This window comes from Centrocercus urophasianus, unplaced genomic scaffold (genome assembly GCF_019232065.1).
Source record: "Centrocercus urophasianus isolate 14NV4802_14NV808 unplaced genomic scaffold, USGS_Curo_1.0 seq_11, whole genome shotgun sequence".
NCBI classification, from domain to species: Eukaryota; Metazoa; Chordata; class Aves; order Galliformes; family Phasianidae; genus Centrocercus; species Centrocercus urophasianus.
In genome coordinates this window covers 67,243,536-67,258,829 of record NW_024884253.1, presented here as the reverse complement: position 1 = coordinate 67,258,829, position 15,294 = coordinate 67,243,536, and positions in this window count along the sequence as shown.

Here is a 15,294-nt window from a genome sequence, read left to right as displayed (position 1 = left end):
AACAGCAGGTAATTAATGACAGGTTACTTCCATTGTCACAGTGCTGATGAGCTCCTTGTTTTAATGCATTTCACAAAGGCTGATTTCTGTCTCAGATAGAAGTCAGCATAGTAGGATTTCAATACATCGGACCTATCACTGAAAGTCTATATCCTCTTTTCCAATCTGCTGATTAGGGGAGATACTATCAAGTTGGATGGCACCTCTCAGGAAACAAAGAAGGCATGGTGTTACATATCTAAGTCAGTCTAAACAGCCTGAGACAGAGAATGCTGCTATCTCTTTTCCATACACATAACCTCTAGATTTGGTGTTTCTTATGCCTTTTCATCCTGTCATCAGTATTTTTGCTTCATAGTTTTTTATTTTCTGCTCCATTGGTGTCATTCTAACACTCCTCAAGCAATTTAACTAGCATTTTGGCACTTCCATGAGGGACAATCAAACACAGACCTATGTATCCTGAGGTCTGACAATCTGGGATCAATTCACTTGAAAAGAAATCTATAGTTCCTTGGGTGAAAGCTGAAAAGACAAACAAACGCAAATAACAAACTGTGAAGGGAACTGAGTCCAAAATGCTGACATTTCCCAGCTCAGCTGATTTGGAAATATTGATTTTCTGATGATTTACTGGTGTCCCAATGGGGGGCCCTTCTTTCCTTCCTGCTCCTTTTGTGCCCCTAACCAGAAGTGCCCAGGAGGATGATGGTTTTATTCATAACATGAGCTCATAGCTGGCTCATGTTCAACCTGGTGTCCATCAGGATCTCCGGACTTTTTTCTTCAGAGTTGCTTTCTAGTCATCATTTGGCCCCACAGACTGTGCTAGTGCATGGAGTTATTACTCCACGTGTGCAGGACTTTGCATTTCCTATGGATAAAATTAAAGAGATTCCTGTTGGATCCATGCTCCAGCCTGTGAGGGTTCCCTGAAAGGCAGCACGATTCATCTTGCCTATCAATTGCTGGTTCACCTCTGCTTCTACTTCTACTCCAAACCTAAGAATAAACATTATCCACTGCTCTTCGCTTGCCCAGGCAAGCCAGTCATCTCATTAGAAAAGGCTGTCAGGTTGTTCAGACATGATTTCTCCTTCATAAATCTGTGCTGACTACTGCCAAGCACATGCAGAGTAGCACTGCAGTCATCCTGATGTAGATAAGAACCCCCCTCTCTGCCTGCAACTGCAGCCACAGATCCTAGGTTTCTTACTGCTATGATATTTTCCTGAGCGCTTTGATCAGATGTTGTCAATCTACAAAGAAATCTATTGGGAAAGGGAGATGTGAGGATAAACCAGAATTTCACAAAGAACTGTTCAGTTACTTAGAAGAAACCCTGTTTTAGCTAGCCAAAAATTCACACTTACTTACATTTTATTTTCATACACTCCCTAAGCAAGTGCTCCAAGAGCATTATATTGTCCTAATACCAGAAATAAGGGTGAGATGCTGATAATTGGCTGTCAATCAGTTTGTTTTTGTCATGCTTCTTTCTAGTGCTATTACCAACAAAAAAATAAAAACAAAGTTTTTATCAGTTCCATTGCAAAACTTCTGTTCATGTAATGCATGTGCTATTTCCCCTTTCACAGAGGAATGAAGGAGTTAATTTCTGGAACACCATCCATATTCTCTGTGAATGTTTTGCTGGTATAACAAATGATGACAGTAGTTTATCATTCCCTAATAATTACTATTCTTTTAAGTGGAGAAAACGTTTATTATTGTGCAATGCAAACATCAGCACATACTAAGAAGAGAATACTACAAAATGCATAATAATATTCACCTGTAAGATAAGGAATTCAGGAGATACAATGAACTTGAAGCTGAAGGTGGTTCCTAAAGAATAAGGAATACTTTCCAGACAATTCTTCACATAAATCAAGTTACTGAGAGATGTTTAAATATTAAAAATATATAAGTTAAATCACATACAATGAGATATTCAGTCATGAACCTCTCTTCTAATTATTGTTAAGACAGGCAAGAAATCAGATCCAGCAAGTAGAAGAGACACTGTCAAATACTACAGACTCTTATAATTTATAATAACTATATATAACTATATATAACTATATATGTAACTATATATATATAACTATATATATAACTATATATATAACTATATAACTATATAATAATTTATAATAACTGAATTTACTTCATCATTTTTTCAGAACTAAATAACACATTAAAAATTGTATTTCTTCTCATCATGTTCAAAGCTTTCTCTCATTTCAAAGCTTAATATCTGCGTTCTTCATGAAATCACACCTACACTCTATCCAGTTTACTTTGCATGGGTTCATTCTGTAGCGTCTCTTCCCAATTTTTACAGTGTTTATTCTATGCCTGAGAAGAAAGGCAGAACATCCCAGACTACATGAAAACAGCTCCTCTCCTTTTTTTCTCTCTTTGTTTTGTAGATGTCATAGAGTAGATTGGACTGTGGAAGGTCTGATAAAGGTCTGATCTAGAAAGGAATTGCAGCTTGTCTGGGAACCTTGACACAAGTTCATCCAGCAGAGAGGACGAAACGACAACAGGCTCAAAAAAACCAAAAACAACAACAAAAAAACCCTAACAATTGAAACTCTTCTGTTTGCCATTTGGATTCCAAAAGGAATATGGGACTCTTGCATTTAAAGCAGACTGTGGGTGACCTGCTGAGGAGTGAAGAGTCAGGCAGCCGAAACAGAAACAGAAAGATAATATTCTCTGAATGCATCACTGGTGTTGACACCTTTCCACAGGGTATTTCACCTTTGGCTTTGTGACAGAAACAGACCCATGTGGAAAATTTCCTCTTACTCTAAAGCTGGTGGCAGCGACTGCATTCATGTTTGCTCTCCCAGATGCACACTGATTTCAAAAGGATTTAGAACAGATCCTGAACACTAAAGCACAAGGCCACCAGCAAAGCTGACAAACTTTCTAAAACACAACCAGAATTTGTTAAAAACAAATCATAGAATCATAGAATGGTTTGGGTTGGAAAGGACCTCAAGGATCCTCAAGCTCCAACCCGCCAGTCACAGGCATGGCCACCAACTTCCATATCTGGCACTAGACCAGGCTGCCAGGCCCCATCCGACTTGGCCTTGAACACCTCCAGGGACAGAGTAACCAAAGCCTTTATTCAAAGCTAAATTTGTGCAAGATACAAAGAAATCAGTCAGTTCTTGAGTTTTATTATTTATCTACTGTAAAATCTTCCATGGCATGTAACTGGGCTGTCTGGTAGAAAAAAGGGGCTGTACAGAACTGATAAAATAACATGAGGAGAAAGATCGTTATCTCGACCCTTTTAAATTGAACCCTGCTAACACTTGGCATGCAAGCTGAAAAAACAAAGTCCTGAATGCCAATGTTTGTTAATCATTTAAATTCACTAAATCCTTTGTGTGTTGGGAGAAACAAAGAACAAAATTAAAGCACACATCTAAATATACAAACTTGTCAAGACCAAAGGACGAATTTTAAAAACATGCCACAGTACCACACTATGAACAAGAATCTGAACAATATTTGTATATTTCCCTGTAACTCATAGTGGAAATGGACTCAAAGCTTAAAAGAATACAGTAGACAAGAAAAATAGGTCCTATGGTTGTACCTTTTCACTTCTACAGTGAATGACTAAACTCTATGAAATTTTTGAGAAGTTGGACTCTTAGAACTCCTGATAAAGTTGCCTTAGACTTGGCTAGTTCCCCTACAGAAGTAATGAAACTGCTAGGAAATTTTCTCAGCCACACTTATGCTCTTTATGACTGCAGCACCCATTAGCCACATAGACCGTCTTCCTCATCAAAGCCTTGCTATTTGCTAAGAGCTTTTCTTCCTTTCCTAGCTGTAGGAACGACAGGTTGCTTGATCACTTGCTTACATGGGCACACAAATGTGCTGATAGAACTGAACTTTGCTGTTAGCCTAATATGATTAGACACAAGCATTTTGCAGGATCATAGAAAGATTTAGCTTGAATGTCATTTAAATTCCTTCCTCTTTCCCAGACAAGGTTAACTTCAAAGTCTAGATTGGTTTACCCAGTTCCAAGAAGTGTCCCCAAAGGTGGAGATTCCACTCCTGGTATGTGCCTCTAGTCCAGCATTTGTAGCTGCTGTAGTCTTCTCACACAACCACAGTTCTGATGGAATATAATATCCTAGAGCAGCAGCCTCTGAGACAGGGAAATGAAAAGCTGGGAATACAGATGTGGCAATCATGGCCTGCCTCATGGAGATGAAGTGCAGATGTTAGCTCAAGGAATATGTCCAATTGGAAACCAGAGAAAATTTGTATCTGGTAAAACTGACGGTTCCAGTGGAAGGAACCAGTCACCAGTAGCAATACGTTTATATGATACAGAGTTTAGAGGCAGATATTCAAGCACTAAATCCCAGACATGTCACTGCAAATATGAGGTCGTTATCTCTGCAGAAAGGCAAGATTCATGCAGAGGTATGCCCAAGCTCAGATAACGTAATCTCTTTTGAGTTTTGCCAGTCTGGTGGCCCAATATCTATCTGCAGCTTGGAAAGAGTTTATTTATCCTTTGTAAAATGGCCACAACCCACAAAGTTATCTATGGACAACACTGATGTGTTCTCTGCTATTTTATTAAAACCAAAGTTAAGAGAAAGAGGAAAGCCTTTCACTGCATGGCTCAAGAGGACAAGAAATAAGATACAGGTTACTATTCAGATGGCCATGGTTTTTGCTTGCCAAATTCAAGCTAGAGGTCTAACGCACGGGCACGCAAGCTTTTGGCTTGCCTGAGGCACATTGGGTGAAGACAAATTGTCTTGGGCTGCATATAAAATATATAATATAGTTAATGCCTCTAAGTAACAAAGCTTTTCATTTTTATATTTTTTATATTACAACATTAAAAAAGGAGGGCAACAAAAACATAAAACTAGTGGGATATTTTCCTTTATCTTTGTGAATCTAAGGCAGAAGTCTGGATTGATGAAAGCTGCAAGTCTTAGTGAGTTCTCAAGGTGCTTATCAGAGATTTTGTCTTTATAAAACATTCCTTGATATGCACAAAATCTGGCAGCATGTTTTTACATATAATGTCTTCCCAAATTGTAATCTTTGAAAACTGACATGATTTCCTTATAAATTAAGCAGAGTACCATATTATTTGTCTTGACAAAAAAGCATGCACCTGTCTGTTTATCACTGGATTCTCTTCCTTCATCCAGGACTTTTCTTGTTTAGGGGCCCTGTTTTCTTTTGAGATGACATTAGATAGGCTGAAGTATTATTATAAGCAGGCACTGTGTTTTACTCACCCATGGCACAAGTGCATATGATGTGCAATACACGCGGGATTCAATCTGACTGTGTGGCAGCCGCTGGAACCAGCACTGAACTGCACTGCACCCTTCTCTGTCCTGGTTTCAGATCAGACAGTACCAATACCATGTTCATGTGTAGCTGTTGCTGAGCAATGGGAGCACACCCAGGGTGCACCTCCAGCTGGGCTGGGCTGCTTGGCAGGGCAGTGATGCTGCCATGATGGCACAGGGAGGCTGGAGGATGGGCTGAGCTGGGCTGCATGTGGCCTGTGGGCTGCAAGTTGGATGAGTTGGATGTGGCTGGTCTAATGACTGGCTTTGTTTTTCCACATTTGTGAATTACTCTCACTGAGAACCATAATCTTGCAAAGTGGGAAGGATGCTGTAAATATTCAGCTTCAATACTTCAGAGCAGAGTAGCTGAACACTGAAAGAGCTTTTACTAGAACTGTCTGGTCTGTTCTGATTGACATCTCTTGGACAAATTGGGCTGTCCAGGAGAGAGATCAAACAATAATCAAACTACAGCTCCTGAGGACTTTTTCTCTCACTGGAAGAAAAAAAGTAAGGTTGAATTAAATATAGAATAGCTTAGTACTTCACTTCTGGTATTTTCCAGCTTCCTTAGTGAAATGGTTCAAATTCTGACTGTCAAGGGAAATAATAACAATCTACAACTTCCGTTTTGAAGATATCCCCAGGGAAGAATCTGAGGACAGACTGCTTCAAAAACAAGGTGAATATTCAGGTTGTCTTTGTTACCTGTGATCTGAAGAGATGACGCTGGGCAATGACCAGCTTTGCTTCAAGCACTGCTTGTTAGAATGGCAGCACCTCACAGGTACTTGCTTTGGCAGAAACATAAGCAGAAGCTTAGAAAGGAGTCACAAGGTATTAGTCATTTATTCAACTTCACATCTCACCTTCTTATTCCTTTTTTTTTTTTTTTTTTTTTTTTTTTTCTCAAAAATTAAAACATGAAAGACCTAGGCAATTAGGTTTCCTCATTTAAATTAAATTACATTAGAGTTCCTTACTGGTTTAATCAGTAGTTTTTAGCTAATCTACTACACGTCCTTACTGATTAAATTCAAACAAAGCAAAGCAACACAAATGCACAAAATCCTATATATTGCATCTCAAAAAACAAAACGAAACAAAAAACAAACAAACAAACAAAAAAAAAAAAAAAAACCCCAACCAAACACCCAAACCAAACAAGCAAAAAATAAGCAATAACTGTAGATAAATAGACCTAAAAACGTTTCATTGCTTTTGTGCAGTAGGTATACAAGTTTTATTTATACAATGGCCAGTATCATGCCTGGTTTGTTTGCTTCGGCAAAATCCTTCAAAAATAAAACAAATGTGATACAGATAGACTGTTGATGTTTAATCATATTCAGGAGACATCCTAAAATGATATCAAAGCTGATTTGTCCTGGTATTTTGGAGTTTCTAACGTGTGGCATTCTGGGAAGGAACAATGCTTGGTTTAGCTACTAATATATCTGTACTATTCAGAAAACTCATTTCCTCATAAATGAAAGAAAAATGCTAGTAACACTATCCCATTTATATCTTCATACAGAAGACTCAATTCATGACTTTTCAAAAGATCAAAGAGAGTTTAATCAGTCTGTTACTCCTCTAGCTGTCCTTTTAGTTTGTATTGAAGACAGTGCAATATTTGCTTTCCTTTAATGAGGATCTTTCCAAGTACTCCACAACATGTGAAAGATGACAGAGTGAACCTTGTTTTGACATACATCAGCTGCCTCTCAGGTCCTATGGGCTTGAATGGGTTGAGTTCCCATTAAGAACTAGGATTAAGTCATACTAAGAAGTATAAACACCAATATGGTCCCAGCTTGGAATGAAAATGCAAGTTTTGAAAAACAAGTTCCCGCTTTAAAAACATTTTCAAACTTATTGGTGTTTTTCTTTTTTTTTTTTTCTTTTTTTTTGACATCTTATTAACAGCCATTTCTCCAAAAAAGATTAGATCTCTTAGAAAGAAAATTAAACAGGGCATCAGGATTGATGAGCTTCTTTTGTAAGATGTGACTTTGCAGCAACGCTATGAATTTGCTTTACCTTCTGTTGGAGATCAATTCTCCCTCAGGTCAATACAAAAGATTTCTGCTACAAGGGTTCTAAGAGGCTATTTCAGGCCTCAGCCAAAATAAATCATAAATCAAGAAGTCTATCTGTCACTGCCTCTGAAATGAAGTTAATTCTACGAGCCAGAAATGATAAATAGAAGTGCTTGGGGTTAAATCTGTTAAACAGTCTCTAGCCTTTGTAATCATTTTCAGTCATTTCAAAATTGTTCTGAACTTTAATCAATGGAAATGCCTCGTGTTTCTTTCTCTCCTGGTGTTTTCTTCTAAAGTGATCTTTTATTTACTTTTGAACAATGCCATGATACTTTAGGACTCCTTACAGAGGCAGTCACAGTGAATATTGCTTGATGTGTATTCTCTCCAGTTGCCTGTTCGTATAGTACCAAAGCCACAAAAATGATCCAAGGGATGGACAGGTTAAGGGAGCTGCGGCTGTTCAGCCAGGAGAAGAGGAGGCTGTGAGGTGACCTGATTGTGGCCTTTCAGTATCTAAAGGAGAGCTACAGGAAAGAAGGGAACAGACTCTTCAGCAGGGTCTGTGGCGACAGATCAAAGGAAAATGGCTACAAGCCTGAAGAAGGTAGATTTAGATGGAATAAAATGGAAAAATCTTTTATAGTGAGGATGGTGAGGCACTGAAACAGGTTGCCCAGTGGTGTTGATGTTCCATCCTTGGAGACTTTCAAGGTAAGGCTGGAATAAGATATTGGGCAACATGATCTACTGTGTGTGTCCCCATACATTGTAGGGGAGTTGGACTAAATGACCTTTAAAGGTTCCTTCCAAATCTAAGGGTTCTACAATTCAAAGAAGATGCATCAAAATGCAGCTGCTCAAGGCCATGTTATCAGAGATCGGTGATGGAAGTTTGATGTAACAGTAGAAGAGTGTTTGAAGAGCACGTGATCCTACTGTTGATATATACTCAGTAGGGAGCAACACAAGAATATACTGCAGGGCACACGCTCTCCTACAAGGAGACACTGTAGGTGGCTGCATTTCCCCAAACACCATCTCACCACAAGCTGACCAGGAAGCACTCATTGTCTAAGGCAGGTCACTGACTGTGTTGGTTCAGCACATTTCTGTACCGTAACATCCTATACTGCTGTCTTTGTTGGAATTTTCATCTACAACTGCAAATTTAGATGGACTGAAATATTGCAGATGACAGCAGTGCAAGATGCCCTATCTCCTCAGAAAGCAGGTCCACTTATGGGTGGTGAAACTGCCTTTATTTTTTCCCTTGTTAGTTTTCTAGCTGAGATCAACTGGGCAGTCTATCTTGGCAAAGCCACTGCATTTACTCTGAAATCTGAGGAATTAACCACAGGCAGTGTGTGATCCCTTCAGATCAAGGTTTCTTTCTCAATCCCAGCATGCAGCAAGGAAACTTGAAGGGAAAAAAAAACCACAAAGCAAGTATACTGAAAATTAATCCATGACTTTTCCAATATATTACTCCCACTGTCATGATCCTTCATCTTCTTTCTTGAAAAAAGGCTCCTATACATGCTGTGAGCAGATTTACAGCAACGGAAATCTGGGTATTGATCACTGAGTGCTTATTTGCTGACTTGCCAGGGACTGATTTTTCTTCCCCCCCGGGAGATGATAAGAACAGGAAAAAAGAGATTGTAGATTCTTTTTCTGACATCTCACATACAACCAGTGCTAAAGGCATGTATTATGTACACATATTCTTGGTTTCCCTTGACAAGAGATTTTTTAGCAAAGAATTAAATGAACTTAAATGATGACACAGCAATCTACATCATATTCTCTAGTTCAGAGGTATTGGTACCAGAGAAATATTTCCATCTCTTTTTCTACTCTGAACATCTGGTGGGGAATGAAGACTTCTGCAGAAGACAACCCAGAATGTGCAAAAATTCTCCCATATAAGCTCAGAGACATGAAGTAATTTCATTAAGAGATGAAGAAAGCACCTGTGCTTAAAGCAAATGGATTTTATAGCAATAGTTTCTGAAGTACACAGCAAGAGACAGGAAAAAGTTCTTCCACTGCTGACTCTGCCGGCTTTCAGCCGTTTCTATATGCTCCACATCTTTTGTCAACAGCACTCCCAGACTTCTATGAGAAAAAAAGTCTAGTCACTACCATTGAGAATATTGCCATGAAACAGAAAAATTGACGGAAAACACGAGACGCCTTCTGGAAGCAGAATCATCTGTGGAAGTAGGTTATGTCCTAATGCAAATGTTCAAACTGCAGCTGGATACCTTCTGGCATGAGAAAGACAGCTACAAGTCAAGAGGAGAGAGAAGGTACCACTGAAATACATGCATCTGCAAAAGAAGAAAAGCAAATGACAGAAGTGTGTATGAAAAGGAACAAGTACAAAGAAATAATTGAGACGGAATGAAAACAGGAACATGGAAAGAGAAAGCAGTTAGATTTTTTCCAGACTGTACATGGTCACACTACAGAAATAACATTTTAAGTCCACTTTTTCCACAGAAATAACGCCTGTAGTTGACACTAAGGTATTATATAGTAATTAAGAGACAAGGAGGTGGTTCATGCAATCTGAAAATGGAGGATAGGCAGCAAACCAGGTAAAGTGTTGTTTTAAAATGCATATCTAACTGATACAATTGAAAAACCTTGATTTACAGTGGATCACAGTATACACAGAGCTGCACAGAATCTTAAAACTTGTTATTTAACAAGAGTTGTATAATGAGGGAATTTACGGATTTTGATGAGAAAACCATTTAAAGCAACGGTGTTGTCCTAAGTAACCATAACTCACAGGTGAGGGAAGTAAGAATTTCTAGGCTCTATTTAGTAATTGGTAATATATTCCCGTGTTATCAACACTGTTTAAGACACAAATCAATAATTCAGCAAAATATTTCACAGGTTGCTAGGACGAAAATGCAACCCTGCCAGACCCAATGGCATCTTCACCACTTATTCTGTGCCACCTACTTCATGCTCCATTCCCACACCACCCAATACATCATTAACCATCCCCACTCCCTTCTACCCAGGTGTCATTCCTTTAGCCTATGGGCCAACCTGCAAAGTCCACTGTTCGCCTCCACTCTCCATCTGATTTTCTCACTGGCTGTATGGGACTATTAAAGAGTGAGCAAATCTCGTTGATCACTCCCCAGCTCTTCAGTAAAGAAATGCTCTCTTGGATGGGACATAGGGAGACTTGGTTGGTGCGATATTGCTGCTTCTGCGCTGTCATGGTAGCAGTCAACAACAGCTACTCTTTTGACCTGCGGCAATCCCAGAAAGGAAGGGTCCTCTGAGGGATCAGGCAAGGCAGACAGCTATTGAATCTTCTCTGTCCCCATCACTGATGAACCAAAAGCCCTTTGGATTCTTTCTGTATCCTTAAAGTACTCTCCCCTGGGGCAGTCTCTGTCAGGGTTGTAAGGAGCTTCCAGGATGCATCCAAGTGGATATTTTTTCCAATTTTTTCCACTTGTTCCCAGTTAGGCTCATCTTAGCCTATGGACAGATGTTACAAAGGATGACCCTGATTTCAAACATTTTACAAATCAAACAGAAAAAAGGGAACAAAATAACTGAAAAATAATTCTGCCCATTTTACAGATGAAAAAATTGATGCGCGGATTGCCTTGCTGGATATCACACTGGAAATCTTGGGCAGAATTAGGAATCAAAACCTCGAATCTGAACTTGTAATGTGTACTTGCGACATTCAAACATTTTCAAATGTTAAAGGAAACCTGTTTTGTTACTGTTTGTTACTTGGTTTAAGTCAACAAATCAGAACCAGTGTGTTTACGAAATACATTTTTTTTCCCCCCCATGTAAAGAGCAGTCCTCCTGACACCAACTAAAAGCACTGCAAGGCCATAATTTATTTCAATGGCCTTCTATGCCTCTCTCCTAGAATAAAGGTAAAAAAAAATTCGGGTCATCAACAGCTGACAGCCCACATTGAATCCCTTATTCAGTGTTATGTATCTTATGGTTCTTCTTGTATTTAGACACAATGCATCATACTTTTAGTAACAAATTGTTCAGTGTACAAACACACTCCGATTTCTCTCCATGTATGTGATTTGGATAACTGGCTTGTTTCTACTTCTATCAGCTCCCATCCCACATTGATGCTTTTTGTTACAGACCCAGATGGACAAGCTGTGCCTTCCATAAGAATAAAACGCAGCGCAGCTCCCCTTCACCTCTGGGGATGCTTGGGGACAGAATCAATTCCAGGGTCATACAAAATTCCATAGATGATACAATCTGCATTCTTACTTACTGGGATGGGCTACAGCCTCACAGAAAGCATTCACACACAACACATGTAAGGCCAAAGCAGCACCATGAACCCTCAAGGCCATTTGCTATCCACAGCCTTACATGGACTGCAGAGCGAAGAAATAAGCACCTTCTCACAACCACTGTGTTCCTTGTGTCACAGCAGCAGCAAGTGACCTCATATTTATCTCAGTGCCATTGAAATGATGGAAGGTGCTGAAGCTCAAACTTGAGGTGGAACAAGAAATAGTTTTCAAAAGTTACAAACTTAAAGGTATCTATCAGAATGGGTAATGGGTATGGCATGTGTTCTAAAGGAGCATCAGAAAGTCAGCAATCTACAGCAATGAAAATATGAATCTCAGCAATCTATCAATACATATTTTGTATGCTAAACTTCCAGAGATGTTGTCTACTGCACATCCTCTTTAGATACATTAGAAATTTAAGTGATCATCTGAAACTCACAATTACTTACATCTCTGCTTAGATCAAATCTGAATATCTTGCAGTGCTACAGAGCTTGCATAAATGACTGAAAAAAATAGCAATGTAATCATTCTTTGATGAAGCCCAACATTAGAAATACAAACCAAAAATTGGTCTATTCTGCCAGCTGGCTTTCCAAAGCCCACATTTTATTTTATTTTTTTCTTTCAGCCTGACTCACAGTAAGTCAACCAGTTTGTTTTTAATTTAGCTCTGATGAGGATGAACTTGCCCTGACATACTGAATTGCAGAAGTTCATACCATATCTTGAATATTTTCTTTTAAGAGATTAATCTGGCTTTAGCCCAAACAAAGCAGGAACACAAAACAAATGTTGTCACAGACCACAGCCCAACCTGCTGCTGAAAATCTTTTAATGGAAAAATACTGCTGAACTTTATGTTGAAGTTTTGTTAAGAAAGAAATGTGGCATGCAAATTATACGCAATTTTGTAAGTGATCATTTCTTAATGCAATCATCCAAGGAAGAGAAATGGCTCTAGCAGCAGTCGTCCACATAGTGTTGTCCCATTCTCCCCCCTTCCTTTTCCTACTATGTGCAATATTGAACATTTCAGAAAGCACTGAGGGTTAGGACAACAGACTGCAGACCATAAGACACGTCTGTCCAACCTGTAGCCCATAGGTCCCATGCAACCCTGGACAGCTAGTAATGCAGTCCCACGAAGTCGTAAACTTTTAACACTACTGTGTGATTTTTAGTGATGTTTTTGTGAGTTGATTGTGCGTAACCCAAGCATAAACTGCACTGGCAACAACTGATTGGTGTGCAGGGGAGGTGGCAGTGCAATAATAACCTCAACTCTTGCACCCAGTACACACTCAGTTGAATTGAAATCCATGTATATTACAGGTTACGATGTCATCAAAACTGTAAATATCATGGATTCTAAGAGATTGAATCATCACCAAATCCAGGAGTTCCATAAAGAATGGATGTTCGTACAGGGACGTGATTTTCTTTCCTGAAGTGAGGTGGCTAAGTTGGAGTAAAGAGATTTTATAATTTGTGAAATGAAATCAAGCCATTTAAGAAATCAAAAGAAAAAATTGTGCCAGAAGGCATCATCTAGTGCTGCACTGACTGCCTGATCCACCAAGCTAGTCTTCCCATTTTACAAGGCTACCTCATTGGTCAGACAATTTCCCCTTTATCTATGATGACTAATCCCAAATCCTATTTTATTCTTAGAAATGGTTTCCAGAAGGATTTGCTCCACCATCCCCATAAGGTAAGGCTGACTATCCTATGGTGCCATAGGTCTATCTTGCTCTTATTGAAGTCAGGAGTGACATTTGCTTTCCTCCAGTCCTCAGGAACCTCTCTGTTACCATGACCTTTCAAAAGTAATTTAAAATAGACTCACAATCTACAGATTGAATGCATAAATAAAAACACTGGATGATAACTCTATTTCTCTACTTACAGAATTTACATGTTTTCTTCTTCCTCAATGTTTTGACACCAATGTGAGTTTGCAATGTTTTGCTCTTTAAAATGCTTTACAGTTAGTGAGATTAATATGAACTAGATGAAGAAACACAGTTCGTGTCTTTGCAAGCATCTATCATGCTGTAGGCACAATAAGAAACAATGAATGAGAAAATCAATTTTTTTCTATATCTGTACAGTAGTTTACACAAACATGCATTTCTTTTTATTGTATATTTATGAACTCCTAAGTCTCCTTCTGGTAAATGAAAAAGCAGAGAAAATCCCGTATTCTTTCAGTATCACAAAATGAATAGAGGGAAATATCTGGTAGCTATCTTTTTCTTAGCAGTATTCTGTCGACATCCTCTGAACAAAGGTCTACCTGTACCTTAATAGTAAAATACAGCTGTGTAAACTGAAAGGCAAAAGTTGTCTAGACTAACATTTCAAAACACGTCTAACATGTAAAGAAGACAAAAGCTAAATTAAGATCCTAGGGGTGTGTGAAAAGAAAGATATTTTACAAAGTTCATTAAAATAAATAAAAATAGAACAACTGAAAACAGCTGAAAGAATTATTTCCTACAAGATCTAAATGGACTTTTGCAGAAAGTTTTACAAAATATGAGAAATGTTTCCATTTACCTTCAAAAGCAACACTTGCCTTGTGCAAAGCTCTAAGAGCTTTAACAATCTCATGCATTGGGAAGAAATATAACTATTTCTACTTAGGAATTAACTTGGTCGTTATTTTCATAAAATTCTCAAGCACGCACACAAACAAAATCACCACATTCTGCTTTTCATAGGAACAAATGTTCTAAAAACTAATGTGTGAAATTCTCAGAAATTCAATCATTTATTAAAAAAAACAAAAACAAAAACACAGGATCTCTTTCTCCTCTTTCTGTCTTTGCTTCAGTTGTTCGGTAAAGCAAATCTAAAAATGTGCTACCCTCAAGCTGTGCAACTGCGGTTTCCAGTGGCATCAATGTCATCCCCTTTCAGCAGGTTTAGAAACTCCAGCATGAAAACAGGAAAGGTTCCACATTCAAAACTTTGCATCTTCCAAGAGTTACAAGTTTTCATCTAATCACAATTTAAGAAGCTTATAAACTGATCCTTTCTTATCTTATAAGAGAGTGCTGGTGACGTAAAGATTGGCTTCTTCTGTAAGAATCTGTCCCCACCAGCAAAAAAAAAAAAAAAAGTGCAGGATAATCTTCATTTCATGCTGTGGTAGTCTAGAAAAGACAGAAGAAGGGAGCTAGCATTTAACTGGAAGACAGGACAATTTATATGAAGGCACAGCGGTACAAGAGACAAGTATGTACAATAAGCTATCCCAGCATCTGACCCCACACACTCAGCAATCCTCATGCAATAATTCTACTTGCTGAAGTTCATAAATTGAGCGCAATTAAACTTGTCATCTCACAACACCTGAAAGATAGTTCAAAAATGTCATGTCCCATCACAGGTAAGTCAGTCCCGAGGATCATTGTTAGAAAGCACTGGAAACAGCCTTGCTGATTTACCAAGTTAGCATAAAATGCATTAAAAAAAAAAAAGGAAAAAAAAAAGGAAAAAAAAAAAAAAAAAAAAAAAAAAAAAAAAAAAAGGTGTCCAGTC